A 12,248-nucleotide genomic window follows, 5' to 3' on the forward strand; every position below is an offset into this window, starting at 1 on the left:
CCTGAGCATGTTCACAGGGAGCTCCAGCAGCAGGTTCCTATTGGGCATCCATGAGCCTGAAGAAGATGTGAGAACACAGGTTAGTGCCCATCCCCGGGCTGGGACTGCAGCTCCTGCTCAGCCCAGCCTGAGTCGGGGTCCTTGGGGCTGGCCAGACCCATGTCCTTGTGCCACTCCTCCCAAGCGGAGCTGAGCTGCTCCCAGCTTCTGATCCGTGGAGCACCCTCCAGCGCTCATCTCAGCAGTGTGAGAGCAGACACTTAGCACCAGCCCTGTGCCTAAATCTCAGCTAACGACAGCCCTCGATGACTGCTCCCAGCAGAGCTGCCTGGGGAGCCTGCCATGCCTTCTGCATGCTCCGTTAATCACTGCTCTCCACCTCTCCAGCCATTCTCAGCCTCAGATTTACAAGCTGTGCTGCCTGGAAGCACAGCTGAGCGGTTCCTCGGTGCCAGCCACCGTGCAGCTACTCCTCGTGCCAAGCTTGCACCTGCAGCCCCAGCCTGCCTGCAGCACCCGCTGCCCTTCCTTCCCCTCCGTGGGGAGCAGGGGGCAGCCGCACTGCTGGGACAGGCACAGCCCTGCCCTCACGGGGACACTGGTGCCGCTCGTGTGCCACTCATGGGGCCGCTGTGGAGAGGCCAACATTCCATGGTGTCTTCCCAGGCCCAGGTGTGTGCCATCAGCAGGCGCGGATGCCGGAGCACGTTCCGAGGCAGCACTGCCATGGGCTGGTGAACATACTGATTACAGGTTGTTTTCCCAGGAGTGCCCACTCCTCTGCAGGAACTGTGTTTAGCCTGAAGCCACTTAAGCAGTCACAATAGCTCTCAAATATGGAATCTGCAAGTTCCTCCTTTTCCAGGTCAGGACATTCCTGGGTGGGTGATGCTGCAGCCCCCCGGGCACGGGCTGTCCAGCAGCAGAAGCAGCATTTTCCCCTGGGCAGCAGGGAGGGGGCCCGGGCTGGTGTCCAGGCAGATTTGTGCCAGAGGCATTACTCCTCTTTCAGCCCATCCTGCACCCGGGCTGTGCCCCTGAGCGGTCAGCCCCATCCCACTGCATCCCAGACCGCCTTCCCCACCATGCCCCTCCATCCAGGTACACCATGGCTTTGCCTGCTTCTCCAATAATGAACTTTTTTATTGTTATATTATAATCTGCCTGGTGTAAATGGCTTGTCCAGCCAGCCCTGCAAATCACCTGCTATCATCACAGTCAATGGTCTGTGTCAACCCAATTTCACAGACAAACGCCTCTCTCCCCGACCACGGCCACTGACATGAGTAACTCTGATTTACAAAGCCAATAAAAATAAATTCACTGAATTACTAAGACCCACTGACTTAATATAGGAGATTAAAATCTCCAAATTTAGGGTGACTGGAAGCCATTTAATACATGAACAGTGTCAAATGGGTTATAGAAATATCAACCCAGCCAGGGTCAGATGCCGCAGTGCAGTGATTTATTGGTGAAAAAGGGCCTAATTGATAAGTTACCTTTAATGCCTTTTTCCAGAGGCCGGGTTATTTACACCGGGGTTTGTTTGCCATCTTTTACTTTTGGGGTCAACCAAAATTTTTTTATGGTAAGAAATATCTCAGCACCCTGTTCATTAAAGGAGCAAGGTCAGGCTGAAAAGAGTGTAGCTGGGAATAATCAGGTTGCTGTGATTAACGACGGCCTCGCTGCCTTTCAGAGCAAGCCACCAGCATAGCCAGCCTTCAGAGAGACAAAGTGCTGGCCACCAGCCGCTGGCAGGCGCATCTTAAAACACCGCCCCTAAATAAAAAGAGAGAAGGTGATGGGCTGTGACGAGATGAAGTGCCTGCGTTTCCTACCCATCCCTCACTGGGAGCTGTGGTCACCAACACCTTCCCTGGCTCCCATCCTCATGCCACCTCTGAAGAAGATGTGGGCAGCAGCATGGACCCCCACCACCCCTGCCTGGGGAGGGTCCCCAGAGTCCCCTGTGCACCCAAGGGGCTGTCAGGGCACCCGGGGGCTGCAGGAACCCTCCTGGGAGCTTCTCCCAGGCTCCCCCTGGGGGCTCAGCCTCTCCCTATCTCTGTGCATGATTTTTGCCCTGAAAAATCTTCCTAGTTTGTGCCCCCGCCCCATGTGCTGCTTGCAGGTGTTTGCAGATGTTTGTAGGTGTTTGCTGTCACAGCAGGTTCCCCAGGACAAATCCTGCCCTGGGTGCGCAGGCAGAGCCACACCACCAGCCTGTCACGCCCTGCACCGAGGTGAGGGGCTGCACCCACCGAGGCACGGGCACAGCCAGCAAAGGGATTATGGAGCCAGATGAAAGCACCAGTTAGGAGGGATGCAAGATTACAAATTAAAGGCTTGTGTAGACTTTAAACTTCATTCTGCCTTCATAAAGGTGTCAGCTGGAATTATTTTGGGCATTTACTTGCGTGGTCTAGTGCATCACTAGCTACAACCGTTATTTTTTTTTTAAATAATGGAATTTGCTGCTTGGCTCATGCATAAAAAATAGCAAGAACACGACCCAGTTGCATAATTTTTTAGTAATAAATAGACTCAAAAGTGTTTAGCTCAGCTTCTGGTGCAGTGAGAACACCCTGCACGTGGGGCCGTGGGGCAGGGAGTGGACTTGTGACCAAGTTGTTGGGGCAGCACAGAGGAGACAGCGGGGAGACCCTGGGAGATGCGGCAGCTCAGCTGCAGCCGGGGCTTCCCTGGCCTGACATGGGTCCCGCTGCCTCTGCACTCCCCACATGGCTCAGCCCCAGCAGTGTTTCTCTTCCCACTCCAACTGCTCCATCCCCACTCTCCTCTTGGAGAAGTGCAGAGCATAAACTGTTTTCCCTCTGTGCCATTAAATAATTGGTTTCTATGTGAACCCCTGCAGGTGTTGGCTGAGCAGAGCCTGGCATGGATGGGAGGAGAGGCACCACAGCCTGCACACAGGTGAGCAAGGTGAGGCAGGAATAACGTGGCCAGGGCCAACTTTTCCTTCCAGGCTCAGCCAGGACTGTTATTCCCAGCCCACACTGCCCCCTCCCCTGGGACTGGAACTGGAATCACTGAAGCTGTCAGGCTGTCATCTGGCTCCAAGCATCTCTGCAGCTGCAAATGCTGTCAGTGGACACATTTTACCAACCTTCTGCTCACCAGACACCATGTCTAGGGCAAGTGGTCCTGTTGTATTGACAATTAAAAAGGTTTGCAGCAATTAACGTTACTTGTGATGAGCCTGGAGACAGACGGAGGAGCCAGTTAAGGCCCCCAAAGCAGCCGTCATGTCCTGGCCCCAGGATAGGGAGCCCCACACCATAGCCACCAGTGCAGGGCATGGGGCACGGGACAGGCTGGTTCCCTGCACCATGGGGTGCCCCAGAGCCCAGGGGAACCGTGGTGAGGGGGGACACCCAGCCCGAGGTGCAGCACAGCCGTGGGTGTGGGGCAGAGAGACCTCTCCTCCCACGCAGAGGCAGTTTCATAAGAAGTGGCATTTTGATTGATGCCATTTGACATACGGAGAATTCCCCACAGCAGGCAGTCACTCACCCGGCTGATCATGGGCTCTGACTTCTCTTTCTAATTAAAATTCTCCCTCCCATTTTAATTTCTTTGCCCCAGAACTCCCTGTTCTGGATCATCTCCTAATGTGACACTAACTGCTCGTGACAGGCAGCCGGGGATGCCCCATGCCTGGACCCAGCACAGGGGACAGGGGTGGGCACAGGTGTCCCTGCTGCTGCACTGGCTGCCCACACACCGGGCACCTGGGTCCCAGCCTCAGCCAGATGTGCTCCAGGCCCCAGATGTCCTCTTGCCCCCTAGATATGCTCTTGCCCCCCAGCTGCGCCCCTGCCCCTCCAGATGTGACCCTGCTCTCCAGATGTGCCCCGTCCCATCCACTGTCCTGTTTCCAGACGTGTGCATGGGGACACACAAGCCACAGCCCAGCCCTTGCAAGGCTGGTGTCTGGGCTTTCAGTGGGCATCCCTTTGCAGCGACCCGCCCAGGGGATCCTCACCTATCAGGCAGGGCTTTGCTTTTCCTGTTGAAGACTTGGGTTTTCGTTGCTGAAAAAGTAGCACAGCAAGCTGCAGGCCATCCAGGAGACTCCTGGAGTGCATTGAGGATAATTTCTTAGTCCAGCTGATAGAGACCCCCACATTCTTCTCTCTGAATTGGAGAGAGATGGATTCGATGGGTGGATGGTACAGTGGATAAGAAACTGGTTGGATGGTTGTATTCAGAGAGTAGTGGTCAATGGCTCAAAGTCCAGATGGAGATCCATGACAAGTAGTGTCCCTCGGGGGTCCGTACTCGGACCGGTGCTGTATAATATCTTTATCAATGATATTGACAGTGAGATGGAGTGCACCCTCAGCAAGTTTGTAGATGACACCAAGCTGAGTGGTGTAGTTGCCACACTAGAAGGACAGGATGTCATCCAGAGGGACCTGGACAGGCTGGAGAAGTGGGGCTGTGAGAACCTCACGGGGTTCAACAAGGCCCAGTGTAAGATCCTGCACCTGGGTCGGGGCAGTCCCTGTTTTCAGTGCACGGTGGGGGATGATGTGATTGAGAACGGCTCTGCAGAGGAGGACTTGTGGTGCTGGTCAAGGAGAAGCTTGACATGAGCCGGCAATGTGAGCTCGCAGCCCAGAAGGCCAGCTGCATCCTGGTTTGCATCATAAGAAGTGTGGCCAGCAGGGCGAGGGAAGTGATTCTGCCCCTCTATTCCTCTCTTGTGAGACCTCATCTGGAATACTGTCTCCAGTTCTGGAATCCTCAGTGTAAGAGGGATATGGAGCTGTTGGAACGGGTCCAGAGGAGGCTACAAAGATGATCGAAGGGCTGGAGCACCTTCCCTATGAGGATAGGCTGAGGGAGATGGGCTTGTTCAGCCTGGAGAAGAGAAGGCTCAGAGGAGATCTCATAGCGACCTTCCAGTACCTGAAGGGGCTACAGGAAAGCTGGAGAGGGGATATTCGTAAAGTCTTGTGGGGACAGGACGAGGGGGAATGGGTATAAACTGGAGAGGGGCAGATTTAGACATTAGGAAGAATTTCCTCACCATGAGAGTGGTGAGACACTGGCACAGGTTGCCCAGGGAAGTTGTGGCTGCCCCATCCCTGGAGGTGTTCAAGGCCAGGTTGGATGGGGCCTTGGGCAGCCTGAGCCAGTGGGATGTCCCTGCCCATGGCAGGGGGTTGGAACTAGATGATCTTTAAGGTCTCTTCCAACCCTGACTATTCTATGATTCTCCGATTCTATGACTCCGTCCCAAATTCCGCACTGCATAGGAGCCACTAAAATCGAATTCCTTGTTCCACTTGACCCAAGCAGGAGAAGGAAAACGGAATTTCTGAAGGAAGGCAACATCTCGCCCAGGGGCTGATGAATACAAAAGGTTCCAGTCAGGTTTTCTTGGCCCTCTGGGACTCATTTTTAATGTAACTGAAAAGACAATATGTTTAAACACAGGATTTAACCCTCTGACACGAGATTTATTCTGGCTGAAAGTAAATCCCCGAGGAGCAGAGCAGAGCACAGCAGGCACACGGCCATGGCGCGGGAGCTGCAGTGATCCTGGGGCTGACAGCAGGGGCTGGCGATGCAGGCAGGGTGCGGAGCTGCCAGACCAGAGCCCACTCGCAGACCCCCCAGTGCCTGCTCCTCCCGTCCCAGCTCAGCACGCACACCGGCGGCGGGCTGCCTCCTGCTGCGGGGGGTTGCCATCCAGCTGCGTTTGTGTTCCACCCCGGTACCTTCCAGGTTGGGAGCCGCTTGCCGTGAAAACCTGCGTATTTATTTTATATAAACAAGTTACCGAGCTGGAGTTCAACTGCAGCCAGTAAATACTGGGTCAGGGCCGCTCGCCGCAATGTCTCTCGCTGTAATTAATATTGATTTTGTGCAGCTGAAATATAGCTACAAAATTTAATTTTGCTGCTAAGATTTTTGACATCGCTGTTCTTAGAGATTAATGTGGGATTTAATGAAGGATTTGGCCTTTCATCTGTGATGTTCCCTCATCCCGTGGCGTGCCGCAGCCCCAGTGCTGACTGCTCTGCTGCACGGCTTATGGCCGGTGGCTCCGTGGGCAGCACGTGGCCCTGCGCCTGCGATGCCAGTGGGACAAGGGGGACCAAACCAGGCACACAGCTCCTGTTCCACTGCTTTTCTTCAAGCAGTAACAGGGCCCAGGGTGCCGGGTGAGGCGGATGATGGCATGCAGCCACTGGGATGGCATCACGGCTGTGCCACAGGCAGGGGTGGGTTTGTGACTGCTGCAAGAGAAGAGTGGTCAGTCAATGGCTCTGCCCACCCCAGTGGACCATGGGACAGGGAAAGCAGCTCTCCTTGTCCTCTGAGCTGTGTGGTGGCTCCAGAACGCAGCCTTAAAACAGAGAAGGGAAGTGTCCTGTAGGCCCAGTGAAGAACGAGATGGGGGCACATGGTCCCATCAACCCCTTCGCTCTGGGCTGGGGTCAGGGTCCACCACCTTTAGTCCTGTGCCTGCACCCAGCAGGATGAGGCCAGCATGGTCCCCTGCACCTGTCCCAGCAACTCTGCATGGCACAGCATGGCACAGCATGGCACGGCACAGCACGGCACGGCATGGTGCGGCACGGCATGGTGCAGCACGGCATGGCATGGCATGGCATGGCATGGCATGGCACAGCAGAGGACACCACAGCTTGGCTGGGCAGAGCCCCAGACCCCTCTGCCCTGGGGAGGAGTGGCGTGGCAGGCAGGCACTCAGATTTGGGGATGCAATGAAAAGAGCACAGGGGGGCACCCGTCCCTGCCAGTGCCTCCAACGGGAGATATCAGATGGAACAAGGACCATGTGGCCAGAGCAGATTTTTCGCTTATCAAATCAAGGAGCAGCTGGATTAGAGGATTAGAAACCAAATTAATTACTAATGACTTCCCTAGGCCCTGGGCGGTTCCGACACAAGTCTCCCAGGCAGCGGCTGTGCCCGCGGCGCCGAGCAGACGGTGAAGGGGCCATTCGTCAGCTGGCAGCAGGATGAGTGTGTGGAGCCAGAGGATGGGACCGGGTCCCCAGAGGCAGCCGGCATCCTCCTGGGGCCGTGTGCCATGTCGGTGGTGCCCCACTCCTGCCTGGCAGCCGGCAGCTGCGGCACCGGGCAGGCAGAGCTGTGGCTGGGAGCAATGCGCAGCCCTCACCTCTGGCTCCTGCTCAGCACAAGCCAGAGCAGTTCCACATTCTATCTGAGAGGTGACCCCCTCCGCTCTAAGCAAATTTGGGTCAGGAGCTCTCGCCATGGCCAGACGCCACTCCTGCCCCAGCACGCGCTGCCCCTGGATGAGCCTGCGCTGCTCCAGTTTCCCTGTGGGTTGTTGTCCCCAGAGCCTGATCTGTCCGGCTCTGCCAGGAGATGGGAGCAGGGCAGGAGGGGTGAGCGGCAGGTTTTGCTGGCGCAGTTAATTGACTGGGTAAACAAGCATTCATAAACAACTGTTCCTGTCCCCATTAGCCAGGACAACTGGGCTGGCTTCCATCTGCTTCCTGACCTGGATATTAAATTGCAGCAGATGATGAAAATATGTCAATGGGAAGAAAGTTCTTTTCTGCCTGCCAGCACCTTTGGCTCGAGGGTGCGAGGGCCAGGCAAAAGGATGGCAGGATGGCATGGGGAAGGGTGAGCAGGGCAGCAGGCTGACGGTATGTGCTGTCCCACTGCCAGGCACCACGTCCCCACGCTCCAGCCACTGCAGGGGCACCCACAGTGCCACGCGCAGGAGCTGCTGGCACAGGACTGGAGGTGCCTGTGGGGCTCCTGGGCAGCAAGCGTGGCCCATGGATGCTGGGGGCATCCATGGCGTTTCTGGATAGGCAGTGTGGCCATCTGTCTTGGCGCTGCCAGTGCTGGGGGGCATCTGTGGGGCTCCTGGGTAGCCGGTGTGGCCATCAGCCTCTGTTCTGCCAGCGCGGCCAGGGTGGGCATTTCCACAGCGGCTGGAGGATGCCAGTCAATCAAAGAGCTGGAAGGGCTTTTTAACCCAGATCAGTCTCTGCTTCTCCTGTCTCTGGCTGGAGGTTGACTTCTGTTTTTAACCAGGTTCCTCACAGCTCGCAGAGGAGCTCGCCAGGGACATGAAGCCCACCCAGAGGAGTGACAAAGGGACACTTCTAGCCAGTGGAAGCAGCTGCAGCTGCTCCTTGCTGCAGCTTCCCAGCAGCGCTGCGCCCCATTGCTGAATCCGCTGCCGTGTCCCATAAGATGTGGGACAAACCCTGGGGACAGTGTTGGCCCCCAGGGATCATGCGAGACTGGCAGCCACCGTTGCCCACTCTGCCTGCCCATGGTACAGACGGACCAGCACAGCAAATGCGGCCATGCCGCAGCACGACAGGAGCACCCCTGCCTGCTGGGCACCTCTCGGCTCATTTCACTCGTTACACTGGGATAATTGGTTTAAAAGAGATTGCTGGGTCACTCATTATGGACTCTATTGAACGGCACATCTCAGCTTAGGGTTACAATTAAAAGTTCATACTAATTAATCAGGGGTAATTAACAGACCTTGCATTTCTCTGAGATTAATTAATCAAGGAATCCAGAGCAAATCAATGCGGGCAGGAGGGAAGCAGGGGAGGGAGCAGTGGGTGTCACGGGGGTGATGCGCTGCCTGACCCACTTCTCTGGACTGAGAGCAGAGCTGGGGCCCCTGTGATGGCTCCCACGGCCCCCGGGGCTGTGTCACCCCTCTTGCCCGCTATGATGGCTGAGACCCCCTCTGCCTGCTCCTCAGCACAGGGGGCGGCAGGGCTGCAGCACCACAGTGCCGGGATCCCACTGCAGGTCCTGCCAGCGTCAGTGCCGCGATGTCACTGCCGGCACCGCAGGGTCCAGCGCTGTGGGGTCCCATGTCCAGACGACAGGTTGAGCCCACCAAAACCTTTGTGCCCTGTGTCACCTGAGCCTCTTCCACTGAGCTGCAGCCGTGGCAATCGCTGACAGTGGTTTGGCCACAACGGCTTTATCTCCGGATCCCCAAGGAGAAGTGTATTGAGATAATCCAGACAAAATGATAGATGTACATCAGCATCTTGTGTATGGATCTGGCTCGGGGTTGGTAATATTTTGTTGCTAAGGAAGCCCTTGTTTGTGGTGTGATAGAGGACTGTGCCAAATCATGGAAATTGATGTGCTCATAGTGGGAAACTTAATCACCAGCGGGGAAATGCCCACCTCGTTTTTCTCCTGAAAAACAGTGCTTTGATTTTGGGCTCCAGTATAAACAGGGTGTGATTAAATATTGTTTCCCCTCTCTTTCTTGTCATTTATCAGGATATAGCTGTGAGCGCTGGGTGTGACGTGGGAACACTTGCTTTGATTCCTCAAGTTCTTAAATGGTTTTGTTTCCTTTCCAATCCCATTAAAAACAGAAGGCAGCGTGTTTCAAAGTGCTCCTGCTGGAGAGCGCTTCTGATCTGAAGGATGTGAGCTTACTGTCAAACGTGCCTTCTGCAGCCGGTAGCTGTGCTGGCAGGTAGAGCACCAGCCCCATGGCACGTGTGGTGCTGCTGTGCCGTGCCACGCCATAACCGGCCCTGGCAGCCAGCACCGGTGTGAATCTGGACTCGGCGCTCTGCCCCATGGTGCAGCTGCTCGTTTGCTCCTGACCATGTGCTTCACTCACTCACAGCTTGGTCTCCTGTGGAAATGCACCAGAAACTGCTTTCAAACAAGTTAAGTTTGGTGCAAAGCTGCCACAGAAGCTTCTGTTGTGCTGCCTGTCACAACCTTTCGTGTCTGCTATGGTCACACCATCCCACCCTGGTCTGCCCAACAGTCAGGTCTGTACCGAGTGTCTCAACAGAGAGACCCCAAGACTGCGGATCTTCTCTGGGCCCCTCCACAGGCCCAGGGGAGGAGCAGGAGGGACAATCAAATTGGCAGTGGGTGAGGCTTTAAAAGCTTCCAGCAGTGTTGGTGTTTGGTGTTGGTATTGGTGTTGGTGGTTGGTGTTGGTGGTTGGTGGTTGATGGTTGGTGTCAGTAGTTGGTAGTTGGTGGTTGGTGTCGGTGGTTGGTGGTTGATGGTTGGTGTCAGTAGTTGGTAGTTGGTGGTTGGTGTCGGTGGTTGGTGGTTGGTGGTTGGTAGTTGGTGGTTGGTGTTGGTGGTTGGTGATTGGTGTTGGTGGCTGGTGGTTGGTGTTGGTGTTGGTGGTTGCTGTTGGTGTTGGTGTTGTCTGAGCCTCTGTGTAGGCAGGGCGCAGAGTCTGGGTGAGGCTCAGACGGGTGCCTTGTGCTGTGCGTGGGTGGGTGTGGGGCTCCCAGCACCAGAGCCACTGGGCTGCCTGCATAAAGGAGTCAGAAGAGGAGGAACCGCTCATGGGTGCCCTGCAGCCCCAGGAAATGCTGCAGGTGGGTTGGTGCTGAGACTTCAGGGGCACCTCCTGGACTGTGGGGCTGCTCCCCCGGCACAACAGCTTTTCTGCAGCCTGAGACCTCTGCCAGCATCCTGCTCTCTTGACTTTGTGTGCCCTTGCTTCCAACCTGGGCACTGACCTCCTGGAGTCACAGGGAGGCACAACCTCTGGGCACATATAGAGAGTCTCTCCGGCGCAGTGAGGAGGAAGAGGGCAGGACATTCTCCAGCCAGCGATGCAGGAGGACACAGAAATGTTGGGAGTGAGTGTGAATTGCCCACTTCTGTCCCTTCAGTGTGAATGGGGCAGCTTGCTGCTTACTTTTTGCCTTAAAATTTATCTAAGGTGAGGATGGGGTTATAAAGCTACAGAAGAGTTGGGCTGAACATGAGGCACCACAGAAAACAAGCTTTAAAAAAATTACCAGCTTGTGTTTGAGCACAGATTCCTCATTTGCAGTTAAATATAATTGTGAAGGTCTGTGAGCCAAAGAGATATTTCTAGTTATTGGAGAACAAGCTCCTGCCCCTGTGATCCCCAAGGAATGATAATGAGATTTAACCTAAGCAGCCACTGCAGAGAGCCAGGGAGAGCTTCGTGCATGCTGGTGTAATGATGAGGAGCAGCGGAGAGTTACAGGGTCTCTGTCTGCCGCAGCGTGCAGATGAACTCTGCCAACTGCATCATTTTCTGCACCGTGCTGTTCATACAGCATCTCTGCCGCACGAAATGCTGACAGAGCTGACACAGCGGCCCAGACCCACCGACACCAGGGAGGTGCTTGGCTCCTCCAAGGGTAGGAAGGAAGCTCACGATGGAGAGAGGGAGCATCCAGCTGCTCTCGGGGCCAGGATATGAGGAGCCTGTGGGTCACCCTCACTTTTCTTGTCTCCAGGGCTCTTCGCTCCTCATGGCAGAGCACAGCCCTGTGGGCAGGATTCAGCCCACTGTCCCATCGCAGCTGCCTCCTCTGCCCGGTCACGGCTGGGGAAGGAGGGTCAGCCCAAGCCCACATCCTCATCTGCCGCACTGGTGTCAGTGTCCACTGGACCACATCCCGGCAGGAGCAGCCGTTGCCTCTGCTACGGTGGGCAGCAGGGCTGTGGCACAGACACCCATGAAGAGAGGCAGGAGCTCAGAGGATGCCAGCGCACCCCTGCCCACCTCCAGTTATGGTCTTTGCAGCGTCAGTGACAGATATGTAAGGATTAAATTGCAGTAATCTCTGTAATCTACTCGGTGAGATTAAAACCTCCTCCTGCCCCCAGACTTTATCCCTCTCATTCCAGGACTCTGCTAGCAGTGATTACAGCTGGGGGAAGCCATTTAGCTTTTAAGCACTGCTCCATCCTGCTTAAAAATGCATTTCAGAATCAAATGAGTTTGTGCAGCATGGCCAGGGCTGGCTGCTCCGGCTGGGCAAGAGGCTCGGAATTAGGACCAAAGTAGCTTGAGTCAGAGTCAAAATTAAATTTATTGTTTCTGGCCTTACTCAGAATACAGTGCATTTACAACTGATTAATGAGGCTTAACAGGAGTTTCAGACTCAATTTGAGGCAGCTCGGAAAGAAAGTCTCCACCTCCACCCTGCTGTCTGACAGGCGCTTTTGGACTCCATTCCCCATGGACCCCACAGTTCAGAGCTGGGAGACCTGCCAGCCGTCACTGAGTCTGGTGGTGATGAGCAGAGGGGCTGCGAGAGCTGGGATCAGCCTTCAGAAGTGGCTCTGAGGCCAGGGCAGCGTAAGGGAATGAATGTCACCTCCATCTTTTGCATCTCCAAGCTCATAGCCCTCACCGGAGCAGGAATGGTGCAAGGGCTGCACCAAAGAGGATGGAGGGAGAAGCAC

This window comes from Cuculus canorus, chromosome 15 (genome assembly GCF_017976375.1).
Source record: "Cuculus canorus isolate bCucCan1 chromosome 15, bCucCan1.pri, whole genome shotgun sequence".
NCBI classification, from domain to species: Eukaryota; Metazoa; Chordata; class Aves; order Cuculiformes; family Cuculidae; genus Cuculus; species Cuculus canorus.